Source organism: Cornus florida, unplaced genomic scaffold (genome assembly GCF_030987335.1).
Source record: "Cornus florida cultivar Cherokee Brave unplaced genomic scaffold, ASM3098733v1 CherokeeBrave_3.0.0_Hap2_Chr05, whole genome shotgun sequence".
Lineage (NCBI taxonomy): Eukaryota > Viridiplantae > Streptophyta > Magnoliopsida > Cornales > Cornaceae > Cornus > Cornus florida.
Window position 1 is genome coordinate 67,309,344 of NW_026775575.1, and position 21,130 is coordinate 67,330,473.

At 31.2% G+C, this 21,130-nt stretch overlaps 1 pseudogene; it reads right to left on the reverse strand.

Annotated features, from left to right (window-relative positions):
• Positions 1–6,392: 6,392 nt before the first annotated feature.
• On the reverse strand, positions 6,393–6,490 carry LOC132310687 (small nucleolar RNA R71; annotated as a pseudogene).
• Positions 6,491–21,130: the final 14,640 nt, after the last annotated feature.

A 21,130-nucleotide genomic window follows, 5' to 3' on the forward strand; every position in this document is an offset into this window, starting at 1 on the left:
TACGTGGTAAAAAATGCAAAATCGCTCGCATTTGATGCGTGACAATGTATTCGTTAGGTGAGTAAGAAACTGTAATATCGCAAACATCTATTCTTTAATTCACACGAACCATTAGAGTGGAAGTGGGGATGTGATTTTGTTTGATGAGATGCAACAATGATAGCATTAACACATAGCTTGATCCAATTCATATTTATCTGAGGAGGAAGTGGTGACGGCCACATAGGAGATCTTGAACTCGAATAAGCAGCTGCAGCCGAAAATGCCATCATTGGCCAATTCATGTCCAGTCCCATTGTCATTCCTATTGGTGTCATATACTGCTGGTCGGGAAACATCAAAGCTAGCATGCTGCAACCCAAGGACCCTGCAAAAATATTGATTCTTTTCTTTTTGTCAGTGTTACAAAAATTGATCACAATCAAGTTTTCTTCGTAAATAATGCACCGAGCTAAAGTTATTTTGGGATCAGTACCAAATGTAGCCTAAAGGTACGTCCTTGACTTTTAAAGTAAAAGATCGAAAGTTCACATAGACATAGGACCGGTAAAGTGGATGTGAGTTTTAAAAAGAAAAAAATATAATTTGGGGTATAATAAGTATGCCATATAATCAAAATAAGGATCAAATACTAAGCGGGTACGTGGAAGACAACTCATGAACATGATGTTATTGATGGGTTCACAAAATTTGTAAGTTGAACCATATTCACATTTCATGATAACATACATTTATATGGGTCAATCTATAAGTTGAAAAGAAGCTCATATCTCAAGTAAATTATAAAATAGGATGTGGTTGTAGCATAAATGGACAAGAAAACCAAATGCAACACATACGCTCGCTATATATTTTTGATCCTACAAATATTCGATCATTCAATATCCCTAAAAAGGGAGAAGGGCTTGGATCATCTAGCCTAAAGCCCATTGATAAGCCTCATCAATCTTATTTAGATTTGTGACTATCATTGACATAATAAAATCGAAGCCTCTGTTTTTATTTATACAAGAAAAATTTACTGAGTTTTTTTTTTTTTAATTTACTGAAAAAAAATCGAAGCCTCTGGTATTTTTATTTTTTTACTGGTATTTTTGTAGCCTTAAATCAAAGAACAAATAAAGAGAATTAAAACACTGAATTGTTGGGTGCTGATTTGTGTTCTAAAGTAATGTGTGGCCAGGGCCGCCCCTGAGATTCCCAAAATTTTGAGATGCCCCAACCAAACTTTCAAATGTGAGGCCATAAGAGTGCATCATTTTCATTAAAATGAGACCATAAACCATGTGTGGCTTAGAAAAAGTTTAGGAAAAATTAGATTTTTTTAATTCCTTTTCCAGATGGTGAATATTAGATATATATTAGTGACCAAAGTTAAATAAATTTAATTTATAAGAACCATAAAAGTCACATAAAAAATAAAAATAAATAAATAAAAAAAAAAAAGAAAAGAAAAAAAAAAAGAGCAGAATGAAAACTAATTGCTCATTATCGACCATTTACTTGCAATAATGTCAAAATTCATTACTGAAAAATAATAATTAATTAAGATTCATCTTCTCCTAAAACACTACTTCAAGAACTCTTGTGAAGCCTAACCTCCATCTTTCTTCAAAGTTTAGAGAGGGAGCAAGGAACTACAATTAAGAGGGAAAATAATTTAAGAAGGCATAAGAAATTAATCAGAATAACAATATAAGATGCAATTGAAGTGATTTGAAGTGAAAAAAAACCTCATCCAACATAGATGTTTGTCGGTCTGAAACTCAGACAAAGAGAGAAATAATTAATCAAAAGTAAGTAGATCATTCGTTTTAACTTTATCAGAAAATAACTCTGAAAAAGAAAGAAAGAAATAAATAAAAATACATCAATACATTATCAGTTCTACAGTATTATATCATTAAAGTATTCGAGTCTAGTAACCCTATTTGAGAGATTGTGGACCTCTGCACCATGAGATTGCTTTAAAGATCTCGATTCATGAACTTGATTCTTTGCATCACTGAACTCAAACTCAACATCCTCCTTTGCCAAAAGAAAAAAAGCACCAAAACTTTAGAACTTTTTTAAAGATTTTTTTTAATGATATTTTCAACCTTAAAGCATATCAGTTCATCTCTTTTTTTGGATCATTTCAATTTGATCAATTCTTTTTCCTTGGATTGAGAGGAGAAGGAGAACTGAACAAAAAATTCTCTTTCGTCCGCTATTGATTCTATATTAGACAAATAGAAAAAACAAAAAGAAAACTCATCTGATTTATGGTAAGCTTGCAAAAAAACCGTTATAACTAGTAAACTGGACCGGGTTTGATTTTTTGATAGAATAGTTTGCTTTCGGTTCTAAGAATCAAAGAAGTCCGGTTGATTAATGATTTGGTTTCGATCTTGGTGCGAAAAGCAACAAATCATACATAATGCAAATGTTTAATTTTTATTGGCAGAGAATATAACTTATCATACCACACACTACATGGGGTTCTTAAATATCATAATATTCCTAAAGTCTACAGGTGTAAATGTCTAAGAAAATTAAGATTTTTATTTTATATATAAATATATATATAAAATCATACATAATGCAACTGTTTAATTTTTATTGGCAGACAATATAACTTCTCATACCACACACTACATGGGGTTCTTAAATATCATAATATTCCTAAAGTCTACAGGTGTAAATGTCTAAGAAAATTAAGATTTTTATTTTATATATAAATATATATATATTTTAAAAAAATTGTTATTGTTGATTAATTCCACGAGACATGACTCATCCTTGTTAATTAATTCCACAACACATGACTCATCCAAAGTCTTTTGAGTTTCTAAAGTCAAATCTTTTCTCAATATGATTTTTATTTTTCATATATCATTATATTTTTAATATTTTAATTAATTCCAAAAGATGTGATTCATTCTAAAAGTAATTAAGTTTTTAAAAAGTCACATATTTTCTCAATATAATTTTAATTTTATATATTTTTTTATCAAAAACTAGTTGAGTTTAAGTCATAGAAATTGTATATTATATATATATATATATATATATATATATATTCAAAATACACGACTTATAAAAAATTAAAAAAAAAATTGAATTTTTAAAAGCGATATTTCTTGAAAAACAACTAAAAATATCCATTGGTTCATTCAAGAAGACACCACTCATTCTAGAAAGTTCACATTTTTTTTATACTCCATATGTTCCAATTTAATTGTCTTTTTTTTTTTTTTTTTTGGATTGTTCCTGATGAGCGCTGAAAAGTGCGTATTTAAACCCCTTAAGCTTAGGCATTCTAGTACCTTTATTTATCTTACTTTACCATTTTAGATTAATTTTGTATTATTTCCATTTTCAGGCACTGATCCGGAAAATAAGTTAACTCAGCCAAATAAGAGCAGAAATGAAGCAATTCTGAGATGAATCAAAGAAATGAGTCAAGTGGAAGCAAAAGGAAGAAAAATGTGGAAATCAACATCTTCGATCGATCTTAGATCAAGGTTCGATCAATCCAACATGATCGATCTCAGCACTTCAAGATGGATCAGAGCCATGATGACATTTTTAGAGATCTCAAAAGTTCAATCGATTCAACATCATTCTTCGATCGATTAATCGAATTACCTTGTCCTTATCCAAATGATTGATCTTATCTAGTTGTACCACCCTACCAACAACTTTTGTCCTTTTTTCCAAAAATATCTTCAAAATATCTCAGATTTGTTTTTATCTAAAAAGCGCCACTATTGAGGATCGATCCAACTTCAGTTCGATAGATCTCAGCCATGTTCGATCAATCCAAGTCCAAGGTTCGATTGATCGAACTTCTTCCAGTGCGAAAAAGTTAAATTTCCAGCTCACAAAAAGTTGTCCTTTATCCAATCATTGGGGAATATTTGCTGTACGGCCCCAGCTTATTTTGGGTGTCATTTGACCTACCTATATAAGAATAAGGATTACCTTGTAAAACTCTTGGAAAGGAAGCTTAGAGGAGAAGGAGGCTAGAGATACCATTGGAAACTCTTCATCAACCAAGGAGCAAATCTCTACCATGGAGTTAGCCCTTGAGGGTTGGAGAAGCACTACCATGAGTGGCTAGACATCCTCTTGGGGCTAGAGTTAGCCCCAAGCATGCTTTCTACATCTTAATTTTGTGTATTATTGAGGGATTAGTGTTGTAATACATGTTTTGACACTTTTATATATATATATCTTGTTTATTCAATAATTTATGTGGTTTAATGCTTCCAATTGATCATTTTATTCTATCCATATGTCTATGTATGCTAGAATAGATGTTCATGTGTTTGTCTGTATTTCTTATGTTATTAATGCATGTCTATGTGTATTAATGCCATAGATCTAGAGATTGTCAAAACATTGTGCTTAATGAAATGCTCTTGTAATTTTCTAGATGGTTCATGCTCATTTCTTGATGGATTGTGCCTTTCCCTTAACTTAATTAGTTTAATTTCATGTCATTAGCTTAATTGTATTGTAGTGGTAGCATAGTTGTTAAATGGGAGGACAATCCATGCTTGTTGTTTGATGTTCCATACTTTTGAATGTAAGTAGCATATGTCTCTAATCTTATGGTGTATTTGGCTTGTGAGCTTAATGAAAGGATTAATGACTTACTAGATATATTGTGTTTTTCACATGCTATTTAGACAATATATACTTAATTGTTAGATATATTGTGCTTTTCACATGTTACTTAGACAATATATACTTAATTGGTCACCCTTACTAATTGAATTAACCAAACACACACACACACATCAATATTGCAACACACATTTCCCTCATTAGTTACTTGTTAAGGGTGTAGAAAAGTATTGTTTGGTGGTGACCTCTAGACCCCAAGATCTCTCTCTCTTACTTACTTTTTATTGCATTCAATTATTTTGTTTAATTTGCTCTCTAGTTTAATCAACCAACCAACTATTTGTTTGATTACTCGACCTACTAACCCTAATTGTGATTCCACAACCAAATTCGACTCCAATCCCTTGGGTCGATCCCTACTCACCCTAACTATATTTTTAGTGAAGGTAGTAGTGGCTTTTATAAATGTAAAACTTGGCCCTCGTCTTAATGCACACTCTCTAAGCTTGGTGTAGTGACGGTGGAAAACACCACCAAGTTTTTGGCGCCGTTGCCGAGGATTAGGCAACGTCGTATTTGTGAATTCAATTCGAAATTAGTACTCTTTTGATCGTGTCTTTACTTTGTTTTTATTTTTCTTTTGATTACTTATTGTATTTGTTCATCTTTGACAAGGAGCATTGAGTTAGGAAGCAAACAAAGGACCATTCAAGCAAATGAGCTAAGCAAGAAAGGAAAAATGCTAAAAATTTTTTAAAAAAAGTTGCTAAGCTAAGCTATAAATTTGGAGTTGAAGTGTTAAAGGACCTTTATGAGCTTTTTCTTACTCAATCCCTTAATTAAATCGTCGGCCCGCGTGGAAGCTTGTTTTTAATTTCTTAGATAAATCATGAACCCGCGTGAAGGCATTTTCTTAATTGTTCTTTGCATCATTGTTGTTAAAGCATAGGAGTATGGAATAAGTGTTTGCGGAGGAAGATTCATTGAATTGTTGTGAAGTCGAAATGTTTGTTCATTCATTGTGTTTATGTGTTTTTACATTGTGCATGCATGGTCGTAGATCACTAAGACCAACTCTTGTCCCTCTTGATTTGCATCTTGAATCCATAGTTAGAAATCCTAGGGGAAGAGGTAGTTCTAGTCAATCCATTTCATCAATGGAAGGACACAATGAGGACCATGTGGAGGACCTTGGTCACATAGACCAACAAGGTATCCTCCATCCAAATGTGCATCATGAGAACATGCAAGCACCATTAGACATGCCTAGGCCATTCATTCACCAACCACCACAACGACAAGGCTAAGTTCCATTTGGAATGCCAATGCCAATTTATGCTCCACAACCTCCCATCATTCAAGGAAATCAAAATCAAGGTGCCCATGTTGCACCTCAAATTGCTAATCCTCCACTTGCTTTAAGAGATCACTATGTGCCTAATGAATACAATACACCCACATGCATTCAATTGCCACCATTTAGAGCACATCACTATGAAATTAAGCCACAAACCATTCAAATGCTTCCTAACTATCATGGACTTCCAAGTGAAGAACATTACAAGCATTTGGATGAGTTTCTAGAAGTATGTTCCACCGTAAAATATACGGACATGCCGGAAGAGGTCTTAAGACTCAAACTTTTTTCATTCACCTTAAAAGATAAGGCAAAGTATTGGTTTAACAATCTTACGCCTTTTTAAATCACTTCTTGGACAAAAATGCAACAAGAATTCTTGAAGAAGTACTATCCGGTTTTTAAGACCAATGCTATAAGAACTTCCATTAGAGAATTCACACATGAGGATGGAGAAACATTTCATGAGGCATGGGAACGCTTTAATGAATTGCTTAGGAAGTGTCCACATCATGACATGCCCAAATGGCAATTAGTTCAATATTTCTTTGAGAGCTTATCGGACAATTACAAAGGCATGGTTGATGCTTCCATGGGTGGCTCACACATTGATAGGCATGAGGATGACATGTGGCGTCTTTATGAGAGCATGAGTGAAAATTCTTTACATAGAACATTATCATCCAAGAATGGTAGAAATTCACAAGGTAGGAAGAGTGTTGGCTTACATCAAGTCGACCATTCAAATGAAATAGCCGCCAAAATGAAGTCTTTATCTCAAAGGTTTGATCAATTTTTGATTAACCAAAACTCGGCGAACCAAGTATCTTCCTTCCCTAACCATTCTCATCGTGCATCAAATGAAACATGTATGACTTGTTCTAGTGTTTTTCATTCTACTTCTCATTGTCCTCACGGACAAGTGCAAAATGAACCTAATGAACAAGTCAATGCAGCTTTTGTGAACCAAGGGAACAATCCTTGTGGTACTCATTATAATCCAAGTTGGAGAAATCATCCGAATTTCTCTTGGAAAAACCAAAGAGAGGGCTCAAACCCTTCCCAAGGCGGTTTTCAAGGGAAGTATATTCCACTTCCACTTCAAAACCAAGGGTCCCAAGGTTATAGATCTTATCAATCACAAGGGAATCAATTTACTAACTCTAATTTTCCCAACCAAACTTATTCCCAAGGAAATGCTAGAAGTCCCGCCTTTGAAGAAAAAGTTTTGAATGTTTTGTGCACTCTTGAGGCAAACACACAATTGCTTCATTCCCATTCTCAATCTATTGCAAAGCTAGAAACCCAAGTAGGGTAAATAGTAAGCACTCTTAATGCAAGAGAGAAGGGAAAGATGCCTATGAATGCCCCACCTAAGCAACAATGTGTTGTGGAAACCCATTCCTCATCGGAAGGCCACACCATTGAGCATGTCAATGCGGTGACTACCTTGCGGAGTGGTAGGATTGTGGACAATCAAGTTGAAAAGTTCAATGAAAAGAGTGAACCGGTGCAACCTCAAGTTGTCAACCGTCCTGTTTCACATCCCATTCCTCCTTCATTGCATATACATGATCTTGTGAATGAGAAAGCTTCAAAATGTGATTTGAAGAATGATTGTGAAAATGATTTGAAGAAAGATTTGCCGAAAAATGAGTTTGAACAAATTTTGTTGAAAAATGATTTGAAACAAAGTGATTTGAAAAATTCTTATGTTGAAGAGTTTTCAAAAAAAAATGCTGAAAAAGTGTTTGAGCCAAAAGTTTCATTTCCAGATGCCTTAAAAGGATCCATTTCAAAAGACAAGCAAAAGGCAAAAACCAATGAAATCATGGAAATGTTTAGGCAAGTGAAAGTCAATCTTCCACTTTTGGATGCAATCAAGCAAATTCCGACTTATGCCAAATTCTTGAAAGACTTGTGCACCCAAAAGCGGAAGAACAAGAGCCAAACACCAAGAAAAGTGGTTTTGACCGAGCAAGTAAGCTCAATTTTGCAACATAACACTTTACCAAAGTTTAAGGACCCCGGTTCACCTACTACTTCATGCATTATTGGTGATCATATCATTAATCGGGCACTTCTTGACTTAGGAGCAAATGTTAACCTTCTTCCATACTCGGTTTATGTCAAATTGGGCTTAGGTGAATTGAAATCAACGTCGGTAGTTTTACAACTTGCCGACCGATCCATTAAGAAGCCTAGGGGTATAATTGAGGATGTTTTGATAAAGATTGACAATTTTTTTTTCTCCGTTGATTTCGTTGTCATTGACACGAAATCGGTCCCCAATCTTAAAAGCCAAATTCCCGTTATCCTTGGCTGTCCTTTTTTGGCAACCACTAATGCCAACATCAATTGTAGGATGGGGATAATGAAGATCTCATTTGGCCACATGAAGGTGAAGTTGAATATCTTCAATCTCACACCCAACTCATTTGACAAATATGAAGGAGAGGTTAATGATGTAGATAAATGCTATGATCTTCAATGTCAAGGAAGTGAGCTTTTGTGTAAAACCAAAACTTCAAAGGGAACATCTTCAACCTTGCATTCTCAAACTCTTGTTTCAAATTCTTGCCTTGAAAGGGCATGGAAGCCCAAAGATTGTGATTGCATTGACAAGAAACCAAAAGCTTCTTTTGAGCTTAATCCAATAAGTTCTTCAAAGAACTATTTATTGGGTGCAATTCAAAGCATCTATTACCCCAACATGGTGGGGATGCATTGCAAGATCTTTGACCTAGACTAAAAGAGCCCAACGTCTTGCTAGAGACTTTAAAGACTAGCAAAACATTTCGTAGGGTGTCAAAACCCTATTCCTCCCTCATTTCTATCTTTAATTTCATTTCTTGCGAAGTCTAGATACTTGTTTTTGGTTCATATGCATTGCTAGGAACTGTGGTTAGGATTGCATGCACTTTTATGTTGTGATTGAACATAAGTTCGATTGATCTCAAATGAGAGTTCGATCAATCGAACTTCCACCTGCATCCAACACTTAGAAAAATTTTCGACCTGCATCCACCTGCATCCAAATCACCTCTCTGTCCTATCGTTCGAATTTATTCTCAGATTGATCAGAAGACCTTAGAACGATCCAACTTCAAAGTTCGATCGATCTTGAGCTCCAACACTTAGAAGAATTTTGAGCCTGCATCAACCTGCATATTTCAGCTCTCTGTCTCATCGATCGAAAACATTTCAAGATCGATCTGAAGTTCTTCGATCGATCCAACTTCATCATTCGATCGATCTGCAAGTCCCAACACTTGGCCAAATTTTTGAACCAAAAACCTACATATTTTTGTTCTTTGTCTGATCGATCAAACATTTTGTTCAGATCGATCTCTATTCTTCAATTCTCTATTTTGACTTTTGTTTAACTTTATTTGACTTTTTAATTTTCAAAAATCCAAAAAATATTTATTTTATTTTATTTCATTTTATTTTCCAAAAAAAAAAAAAAAAACCAAAAATATTTTATTTTCTTCTATTTTATTTTTACTCTTATTTTTCAAAAATCCAAAAATATTTTCAATTTTTCAATTTTAATTTTAATTTTTTTAATTTTAGTTCTCATACCTTAAGAAAACTATAGATTTGGTTAGGAAGCTGTGATGTTTGAATTCCAACATCACCTTCTAAGTTGTCTCACAACTAAAAACTACAATGATCACCTAGCATAGGTTATGAATTATAATAATTGGCAACTCTGGGACTGCACCTCCTCCTCTTCCTTTCTATGAACGTGGTTAATTAGTCATCTTTTTTTCTTTTTCTTTTTTCAGAATTATTCATCAAAAACAAAAACAGGATGAAGAATGTACAAAAACACAAGAGGAAAAAGAAAAGGAACAAAGTGCAATGATATAGTACTAATTCAATATGCGTATTAATTGCATCACCAAATTTTTATTTATCTTTTATTCCTTTGTATGACTGGTAAACATTAATCTATTAAAAATCTAATCTTATGAGTCAGTCCCTGAAACTTATGCATAAAGAATAGATGTACTACATTACATCCATTCAAAAGTAAAACAAGGTTTTAAATTTTTTATCATGGATTTTTGAAAAATAGAGTTATAAAAAGTTTTATCATGGAGATCACTAGCAAAAAAGCCTACATAGAAGTCAACATAACTAAGATCATTAAACACAATCAATCTGATAAAAACCCTATTAATATATTTACCACCATCATTAGCTACTATGGAATTTAATATAAATGATCAGTAAAAAAATACTAGTAAAAAATAATAAGCATAGCCATCAGATAAATTCAAATTTTAAACTATTCTCTACCCAATTCATCATTTCATCTAAACCATTTAGCCCACTCTGTTAAGAGTTATTCAGAGTAGCCTTACCTCGGTGTTTCTTAGCTAAGCTGGGGCCTAAATAACTGGAAATTAAAAGCCTTTGTTTTTATATCAAAGATGACAGAACAGTAAGAACCCAACCCAGAAATACCACAGCAAGCGCATGAAGAGTTGAAGACTACCCAAGAAGTGTAGATTTAGATATAAACTAAAAACCTAAACCCTAATTTTGTACCACACATCAAAGCCCCAAACCTAATTTCGTAAATACATCAACAAAATTGAAATCCCTAACCTGTTTGTAGGGATAACATTCTCTTCAAAAATTGAACTCCTCTGGCCCAACTCTAACAATTTGAAGTAGGCAAAACAACCGATCTCACCTGGAGGCTGAATCACTGGATTTCTATACTCTATGTTCACCAACGGAATTGGTACGAAGAAGACGAAGAATGTTTGAGCTCTATTAAAGGTTACGAGGAACTGAATTAGACGAGAAAGAAGCATAATCCCTAAAATTTTGAAAAAATAAAAATATTGTACCTGAAGAGTAAGAATCGATGTTAGAACGATTGGGTCATTCGGCCTGTGCTGCTGGAAGAGGGTGGAAGAGCCTTAATCTTCTGCGACGGTGGAAGAGCTTCAGTCTTCTGTGACGGTGGAAGAGGTTAAAGAGGGAGTTAGGGCTTGAGGCAGGTTAGAACTGAAGATAGGAGGTATATGGATCAGATGTAATGATATTAAACGACGTAGTTTTTCAGTATTTTATTAAATAAAATAATTTTATATATTATAATATTTCTCTTACAAAAGTGTCAAACAAGGAATTAAGTGCCAAGATTTGCCACACAATTTTTTGTGGAATTGGGGACAGGCTATTTAAGTTTTTAGGGACAGTCTGAAGGTCTATGCTGCAGTTTTTTGGGACAGTCTTGCGGACTGTGCCTAAAAAAGAAGGTTTTAGGGACAATTTTAAAGACTGTCCCTAAAACCCGAATTTCTTATAGTGTACATTGCCTAATACATTCTTATTCCCAATTTTCGATTACTTTTGTCCAATCTTGGGGATCATGTCGTGTTATGTCTAATATTGTTCCTACTTGTTGTGCTGGTATATTATCGTAATGTTTACAGTTTTGCGTCCATGTATACATATCTGAGATATTCCTATTTTCTACATAGGTTTCTTGTGTTGGATTTAACATTTGGTCAGTGGTATAGTCGTCATTTATGGTATTAGTGCTATCTGTGGCGTTAGTCTTTCCTTGGTCAGTCATTTCTTGGTCAATTGACTAAGACGTTGATCCCTATGGTTCTTTTCCTTCTCTATGTTCTACTACATTGAATTCTTCTTTTAATGTGTTTAACTCAATTGTTGCATAGAATGATTCAAATCATACGTTTAAAATATTTCTTTTAATATCATCGTAATTTCCTTATGCTAGGTAAATACTTTATATAAGTTTGTATTTAGGTTGTAGATACTTATCTTGTAAGTCTTCTATTTCTAAATTGTTAAAATCGTACATTATTTTATCTAAAATTTCATCTTTTAATCTATCATAAATGACATTTATTTCTTCGGGAGATTCTATTTCTACTAAAGTAGTTAAGAATTCTTCTTCGATATCATTTGTTAAATTATCTTGTTTGTTATAATTACTAAATCTTATACTCGCTTTTCCACTATGTTTTACATATATCATATTATTTTTGGGAATCTTTTGGGTTGTTTTAGTAAGATTTGGCAATTCCCATTCTATTCCTTCATGGGTTATATAGCTTACTTTTCTAACTTCTATCATCTGGACATATTTGCTACTAAAAGGTTTAACTATTTTACTGAATTGAGGTTTGAACTTTAAGTTATATTGATTAACTGTTTTTCCCATGAATAAAGTATTAATCAATAAGTTTTCATATTATCCGGTTATATTATATCCCTTTGTAAATATAGCTACTTTTATATGTTTACTAAATTCTCTAGTAGTCATAGTGAAATTAGGAATACAGCCTATAATGGCTGCGTTGGCTGGTAGATCTATTTCAGCACTAGCTATTTGTGCCTGTTGATGGTTGTTTCATCGATCATCATAAATATATGCGAGTGCTTTGGTTCCTACTTCTGATCTATTTAATCCTACTATTCTGATCAATATTACGCCTAAATGCATAAGTTCTAATTTACTTTTTTCTAGCTCTTGACAAGCTTCTGGTGTTATGAGTGTAATACCCCGATATTTTTAAAGGATTTATTAATTGGGATTAATGATTTTATTTTATTTTAAAATGATTTATTTTATTTTATTGAGTGTTAAATTAATTATCTTATTTTAATTAAGTTATATTTCATGATATGTATGATAATTGGTTGTTTGTGTGCTTGATTATTGATTCAATTATTGGTGTGGTGATTTTATTGGTATGGTGTGACTTAGTTGTAAATTCTTATTTGTTTATGTGCTTCATGTAATAAGTTATTTTAATTTTAGTATTTAATTAATTATTTTATTTATTTAAATTAATTGGATTGGGCTTTAGGAAACTTGGACCAAAAGATGTGATTTTGGGCTTGGAGAAAAGTCTTGTTGAGTTAATTAATAAGGGCCCATGGTTATAAAGATATTTAAATAATTATCCTTACATAATTTTATATATATATATATATATATATATATATATATATATATACATATATATTTATTTATTGATATATGTATATATGTTTATGATTTAATTAGTTAAGGATTAACATGTAAGGAAATATACAAATATATATTATATAATATATGTGTATATATATTATTTAATAATAATTATTTCCTTTATTTGGTAGTCCTACTAGGAATAGGATTTGGATTTTAATGTGTGTATAAATATACACATAAGACTTTAAGGTTAAAGGTTTTCTACGTTAGAAAATAAGAAAGGCAGAGAAAAATAAGAAGAGAATGCTGACAATGAGGAGGTCAGAGAGAAAAGAAGAGAAGGCTGACAAGGAGGAGATCGGATCAGAAAAAGAGGACGTCGGATTTGGAAGAGGCAATCAAGGCTTGGAGCGTCGATTTCATTTCGAAACTTTCAGTCGAGTTCTTCTCTAACTTTCCTCTTAGAACTCATAAAGTTTTCACCTTGAGTATCAAGGCTTTAAATTTAATTTATTAATATAAATCATGGTTACAACGAATTTAATCAAAAACATTAAGTTAGTTTTATTTGATTTAAATTAAGATTAAATCGTAGTACTAAAAATATGATTTATTATTATTTTATATTTTTTAGAATTGTTGGATTTTAATTTTATATATATATAGGTTGTATATATTTAAATCAACTATTATACTTGATCTGTAACCTAAAAAGGTTATTTAGGGTTCATAGAATTTTTGAGAATTTTCTGTAATTTTCTAGAATTTTCTAGAATTTTTCTATAATTTTTAGGAATTTATTATATTTAATTTCGTATATTTATTTGATAATTATACACACATATATATATATACTATTTATATATATACAAATATATATAACGCTTCTGTAAAAATTGGCGCCTTCATTAAGGGATGTGATCCTGTGTGGCGTGGTATACAAGCTTTCAATGCTCGCCCACATCAGGACTAATCTAATTTATCAGAGAAGGATTCTGCGTTTGCATGTGCATAAGAATAGGGTACATACGCAGATCTGGCCCTTGGTTTATTTTAGTTTAAGTGAGTTGATCCAGTGTAGTGGAGATGTATGGAAATTACATGCGCATTAGATCTGGACCATGTAGTAGGTCTAGTTAACAAAATAATAATCCAGTGTGGCGCGGCACATAAAAAACATGGTGTGCACTCAAATAATGGCTGGTAGATTAAATGATGAGGGGCGGATGATCCAGCGTATCGCGGCGCATAAAGATTTGGTGCGTACATGCATCTGGACCGTTGACTTGTTCTGGTCAACATAGAAATGATTCGATGTGGTCGCGCTCACAATAGCGATTGAGCTCAGCCTATTATTCTACTTGTTTTATTACTCGAAATTTAAACGGTAATAACTCAGTCATCTTAAATCAAAATTGCATCATTCTTGAGCTCAAATTTAAAGATTTTTCGTCCTCTTTACAATAGTACTAATTTCATTATCAGATTCCCATCATACTAGGAGATATTTACGTTTTAGTGGGACGGTGTCGAAAAATTATTTACCGAGATGGAGTATTTATGGGAAACTATTTTTGACGATATTTAGTAGTATTTAAATTGCGTAACTATAATTAAATTAATATATTATTATGGAAGGAAGTATATATATATATATATATATATATATATATATATATATATATAATTATTTTTATATCTGCATATATGGTTTAATTGTTTAGGATAAGTATGGAGGGATGTGTATATATATATAAATATTGATATATATGTATATATATGATTTAAATAATCAAAGATTATTATGGATAGTATTATATATATTTATATATTATATAATATATGTGTATGTATATATATATATATCATTTAAGATAATTAATATTAATTATTCTTATTTGGTTTATCTAGATAGGCTGGTTATTAAAGTAATGTTATACTTATGAAATGCATGAGATGTCTATGTGTGATTTAGTTCATCGTTAAGTTTAAAGTTGGTACATGGTTAAATTGTAGGCATGGATGAGTTGCCAAAGGCTTAAATATATGGCCTAAATATTTGTATGAATAAAACTCATACATAGGAAACATGGATGAGTTGCTAATTAAAAGTATAAATAAATATACTTAAGGAGGCAAGGTTGAGTTACTAATATATTAATAAATATATTTATAATGGCATGATTGATTTGCCAAATCATAAGTTAATGACTATGTGTATTAGATGTTTAAATTGCATATTTGGTTATTGTATGTATAGGTTGAATTAAGATTAGATGTTCTTAAATTAGAATAATCTAATACTTTCAAGTTAGTGTATTATTTTATATATATTAATAAATTAATATTGGTGGAGACATGGATGATTTGTCAAAGCCTATATATTGGCTATGTGATTTAAATAATTAAAATTATTATTAAGTATTGGATGAAATGGAATATTCATTTGAATATAGTTTATTGTTTAAATGATTAATTAACTGTCTAGGATGGGATTGAGGTTAAAAAACTTTTCTTTAAAAGAAATGGTGGATTGGTTTAGGTATGATTATTATTTAATCATTGATAATGATTTTGGAATTAATGAACATAGTAATAGATGTAACTGTTTTATTTATATATATGTGTATCATTGTTTATTAAAGATAAAAACTTCACTAGGTTTGGTTTTGATCAGAGATGATCTACTTATTGGTTTTCAGAGGCTTGGTAGAGAGAACTTTCTCATGGGTTTGACCCACTTATTTTTATCTTTCAGGTTATTAGAGGTTCAAGTCTCAAGGTTGAGGATCCGCAGCTAGAGGACTTATTTATTCTTTCGGTTTATTCCAAACTAGGATGATAGACTTATTTTATTTATAATTGACTAAATTATTGGATATTGTTTTTATGGGTCTTTGCATTATGGGATTCCCGAGTTATAATTTTAGAGAAGTAGTAATAAAATTATTTATTATTTAATAGATTTTCCTTCAGCGAGTTATTTATTCTTTTTATTTCTTTTTGTACTCTGTGCTTCTTTGAAATACTTCAATTATTTTGATAACTCTGGTTTTGTGCACGGACTTGATCAACCCGTGTTATGAAACGAGGGTATATCACAGTTGGTATCAGAGCACTCCAGGTTCAAGTGTCCATAGGGTGTTTTTCATTGTGTGACTTCCGCGTTGTGTACTCTTTTACTAAGAGTTTTAAGTTTAGGATTCATTATATTATAAGTTCGGTCCGTTAGTACCTCCGAAAGTTAAATCATATAGTCTTATCAACAAATGGAAGGATGCTGATTTGGAAGGTATTTAAGGAGGCAAGAGCATAAGTGCCAGGATCGTATGCTAAATTAGTATATAGGGAGACAATATTTATTGTGAAAATTGATTGATTGACATAGAATACGGCGGTCGATAGTTTATGTTCACATAGTAAATGTAGGTGTTGGGTAGAGTAGATAACTGAATTGTGGGAAGTTATTACTTCTACGCTCAGTATTGTTCAGGTAGGATCAATGTAGTTACAGAATTGATTTTTAAGTTTTGTTTTGAGGATTAGGGTGTTCCAATGTTATTTATATCAAATTAGGTGATTTAAATGGTTGAAATAGACTGGCATACATTAATATGCTAAGGACTTGAACAATATGAAATTTTAATTAACTTACATGTTGTGAATGAAGAATTTAGTTGTTTAATATTATTCTAGCAATTTCAATGTATATTTATGTGATTTTAATCATGAATTGGCATATAATATAATCATGTCTTTATTGGAGTTTTATTATGCTTACTTCTGGATTATTTGATGTATAATTATATATGTTGCATCAATTATGTATTTTATAGATTTATGCACCATTAAAATAATATGGAGGTATTTTAGGGACGGATTAACGGAAAAGTTAAGTCCTACCTATTTGTGTATTTTAGGGACGGATTAACGGAATAGTTAAGTCCTACCTATTTATATTTATAAGGGAACGGATTAACCATAGAGTTAAGTCCTACTTATTTGTGTCAGGTCAACGGAATAGTTGGATGGCATGCCATTGAAATAATATGGTTCGATAGTTTACTTTTATGTTTGGATATAATGGATTTTATATATGTATGGATATGTGCTATGATATGAGCTTGAGTTTCAAGATCAGTGATTAGGATGGAGGCGTATATTGCCGATTGAGATGGGTAGCTGGATTTAAGGATGTGTGGGCCCTAGTAGAAGGAGGACTCGTGACCACTTTTGTGTGCGTTTTGCATGAGATACCCATTATCCGGCTGAGACTGCCTTAGTCCAATGAGAGTCTTTAGTGTGTACTTATATTTATTAATTATATAAATATGGAGTTAGCTAATTAGAGATATACAAAATATTGAGGTATGTAGACTACAAGGGCAATAACCATCATTTCTTCCAAAGTATTTGGTATGTTCACTATTAGGTGTGATCAATAGAGATCATTAGTGTTGTGGAATCATTTTCCATATTAAAGTGGCCGATGGGGGATATTTCCACAAATAATATTGTGGGAATACCCATGTTGTAAGGGAAGTTTATTTCCATTGGGGTTGTCACTATTAGATGACAAGGTTCTTATCTCTCAAAGGGAGGTCAGGGGTTCGAACCTCAGTGGAGGCAGTGTGTGTGAGTTTCCCAACTAGGAAAAAAAAAAATACATGTAGCAAAAAAGAGTCCTAGATAATATGAAAAATTGGGTCTTTACTCAAATTGTCTCCTATAGGGGAAGTAATGTTGATTAGAAAGGAAATGAGGTTATCACATCACTATGTAACAATTTATATTTTATTTATTAAGCAATAGCCTATTATTGGTAAGGATATAAATATGTATTTCGCGTCATGTGTGTAAAAAGGTTTTATGTGTTTTGCTACAAGACAATACAGTAATGGGAATAATTCCCAACGCATGTAAGTAGTGAGGTTAGGTTGTAAATAAATGCAGCGAGCATAGATTAACTTAGTATATTCTTAATAAATTACGAGATATGCTTGCTAACTATGAGTATGTGTGGATGGGTTAATTTCCACACGGATAAAGGGAACATTGAAATTTGAAATTAAATAATCAAAGTTTTCATTTCATGAATTTGTGAATTCCGAGGACAGAATTCCTTTTATTAGGGGGGAAGAATGTAATACTCTGATATTTTTAAAGGATTTATTAATTGGGATTAATTATTTAATTTTATTTCTAAATAATTTATTATATTTTATTGAGTGCTAGATTAATTATCTTATTTTAATTAAGTTATATTTCGTGATTATATATGATAATTGGTTATTTGTGTGCATGATTATTGATTGAATTATTGGTGTGTTGATTTTATTGGCATGGTGTGACTTAGTTGTAAATTCTTGTTTGTTTATGTGCTTCATGTAATAAATTATTTTAATTTCAGTATTTAATTAATTAATTAATTTATTTAAATTAATTATATTGGGCTTAAGGAAAGTTGGACCAAAAGATGTGGTCTTAGGTTTGGAAGAAAGCCTTGTTGGGTTAATTAATAAAAGTCTATGGTTATAAAGATATTTAAATAATTATCCTTGCATAATTATATGTATATATAAAATTATATGTACATAAATATAATTAATTAATAACTATTATGGAAGAAAATATATATATATATATATATATATTTATTTATTTATTGATATATGTATATATGTTTATGATTTAATTAGTTAAGGATTAGCATGGAAAGAAATATACAAATATATATTATATAATATATGTGTATATATATTATTTAATAATTATTATTTCTTTTATTTGGTAGTCCTACTGGGAATAGAATTTGGATTTTAATGTGTGTATAAATATACACATAAGACTTTAAGGTTAAATGTTTTGATTTTATTGGTATGGTGTGACTTAGTTGTAAATTTTTATTTGTTTATGTGTTTCATATAATAAGTTATTTTAATTTCAGTATTTAATTAATTAATTAATTAATTAAAATTAATTGGATTGGGCTTAAGGAAAGGTGGACCAAAAGATGTGGTCTTGGGATTGAAAGAAAGCCTTGTTAGGTTAATTAATAAGGGTCCATGGTTATAAAGATATTTAAATAATTATCCTTGTATAATTATATATATATATATATATATTTATTTATTTATTTATTTATTGATATATGTATATATGTTTATGATTTAATTAGTTAAGGATTAGCATGAAAGAAAATATACAAATATACATTATATAATATATGTGTATATATATTATTTAATAATTATTATTTCTTTTATTTGGTAGTCCTACTAGGAATATGATTTGGATTTTAATGTGTGTATAAATATACACATAAGGCTTTAAGGTTAAAGGTTTTCTACATTAGAAAATAAGAAAGGTAGAGAAGGAGAAGAAGAGAAAGCTGACAAGGAGGAAGTCGGAGAGAGAAGAAAAGAAGTCTGACAAGGAGGAGGTCGGATCTAAAAAGAGGACGTCGGATTTAGAAGAGGCAATTAATATTTGAAGCGTCAGTTTCATTTCGAAACCTTCAGGTGAGTTCTTCTCTAACTTTCTTCTTAGAACTCATAAGGGTTTCACCTTGAGTATTAAGGCTTTAAATTTAATTTATTAATATAAATCATGGTTAGAACGGATTTAATAAAAACATTAACTTAATTTTATTTGATTTAAATTAAGATTAAATCGTAATACTAAAAGCATGATTTATTATTATTATTATTATTTTTAGAATTACTGGATTTTAAATATATATATATTTTTTGTATATATTTAAATCAATTGTTATGCTTAATCTCTAACCCAATAAGGTTATTTAGGGTTTATAGAATTTTTGGGAATTTTTTGTAATTTTCTGAAATTTTTCTATAATTTTTAGGAATTTATTAGATTTAATTTCGTATATTTATTTTGGTAATTATACATACATATATGTATATATAAACAGTATATATATAACTCTTCTGTAGAAATCGACGCTTTCATTAAGGGATGTGATCCTGTGTGGCGTGGCATACAAGCTTTCGGTGCGCCCAAATCAAGACCATCTAATTTATCAGAGAAAGATTCTGTGTTTGCATGTGCATAGGAAAAGGGTACATACGCAGATATGGCCCTTGGTTTATTTTAGTATAATTGAGTTGATCCAGTGTAGTGGAGTTGCATGGAAATTAGGTACGCATTAGATCTAGACTATGTAGTAGGTCTGGTCAATAAAATAATAATCCGGTGTGGCGCGATACATGAAAAACATGGTGTGCACTCAAATAATGGCTATTGGATTAAATGATGAGGGGCGGATGATCTAGCGCACCGCGGAGCATGAAGATCTCGTGTGCGCATGCATCTGGACCGTTGACTTGCTTTGGTCAACATAGAAATGATTCGATGTGGTCGCACTCACAATTGCGATTGAGCTCAGCCTATTATTCTGCCTGTTTTATTACTCGTAATTTAAACGGTCATAACTCAGTCATCTTAAATCAAAATTGGGTCATTCTTGAGCTCAAATTTAAGGATTTTTCGTCCTTTTTCCAATGGTACTAAATTCATTATCAGATTCCCATCATACTACGAGATATTTACGTTTTAGTGAGATGATGTCGGAAAATTATTTACCGAGATGGAGTATTTATAGGAAACTATTTCTGATGATATTTAGTAGCATTTAAATTATGTAAATATAATTAAATTAATATATTGTTATAAAGGAAGTATATATATATATATATAATTATTTCTGTATGTGTATATATGGTTTAATTATTTAGGATAGTTCATTGTTAAATTTAAAGTTTGTACTTGGTTGAATTGTAGGCGTGGATGAGTTGCCAAAGACTTAAATATATGGCGTAAATATTTGTATGAATAAAACACATACATAGGAAGCATTGATGAGTTGCTAATTAAGAGTATAAATAAATATACTTAAGAAGGCATGGTTGAGTTGCCAATATATTAATAAATATATTTATAATGGTATGGTTGATTTGCCAAAGTATAAGTTAATGACTATGTGTATTAGATATTTAAGTTGTATTTATGGTTATTATATGTATAGGTTGGATTAAGATTAGATGTTCTTAAATTAGAATAATCTAATACTTTCAAATTAGTGTATTATTTTATATATATTAATAAATTAATATTGGTGGAGACATGGATGATTTGTCAAAGCCTATATATTGATTATGTGATTT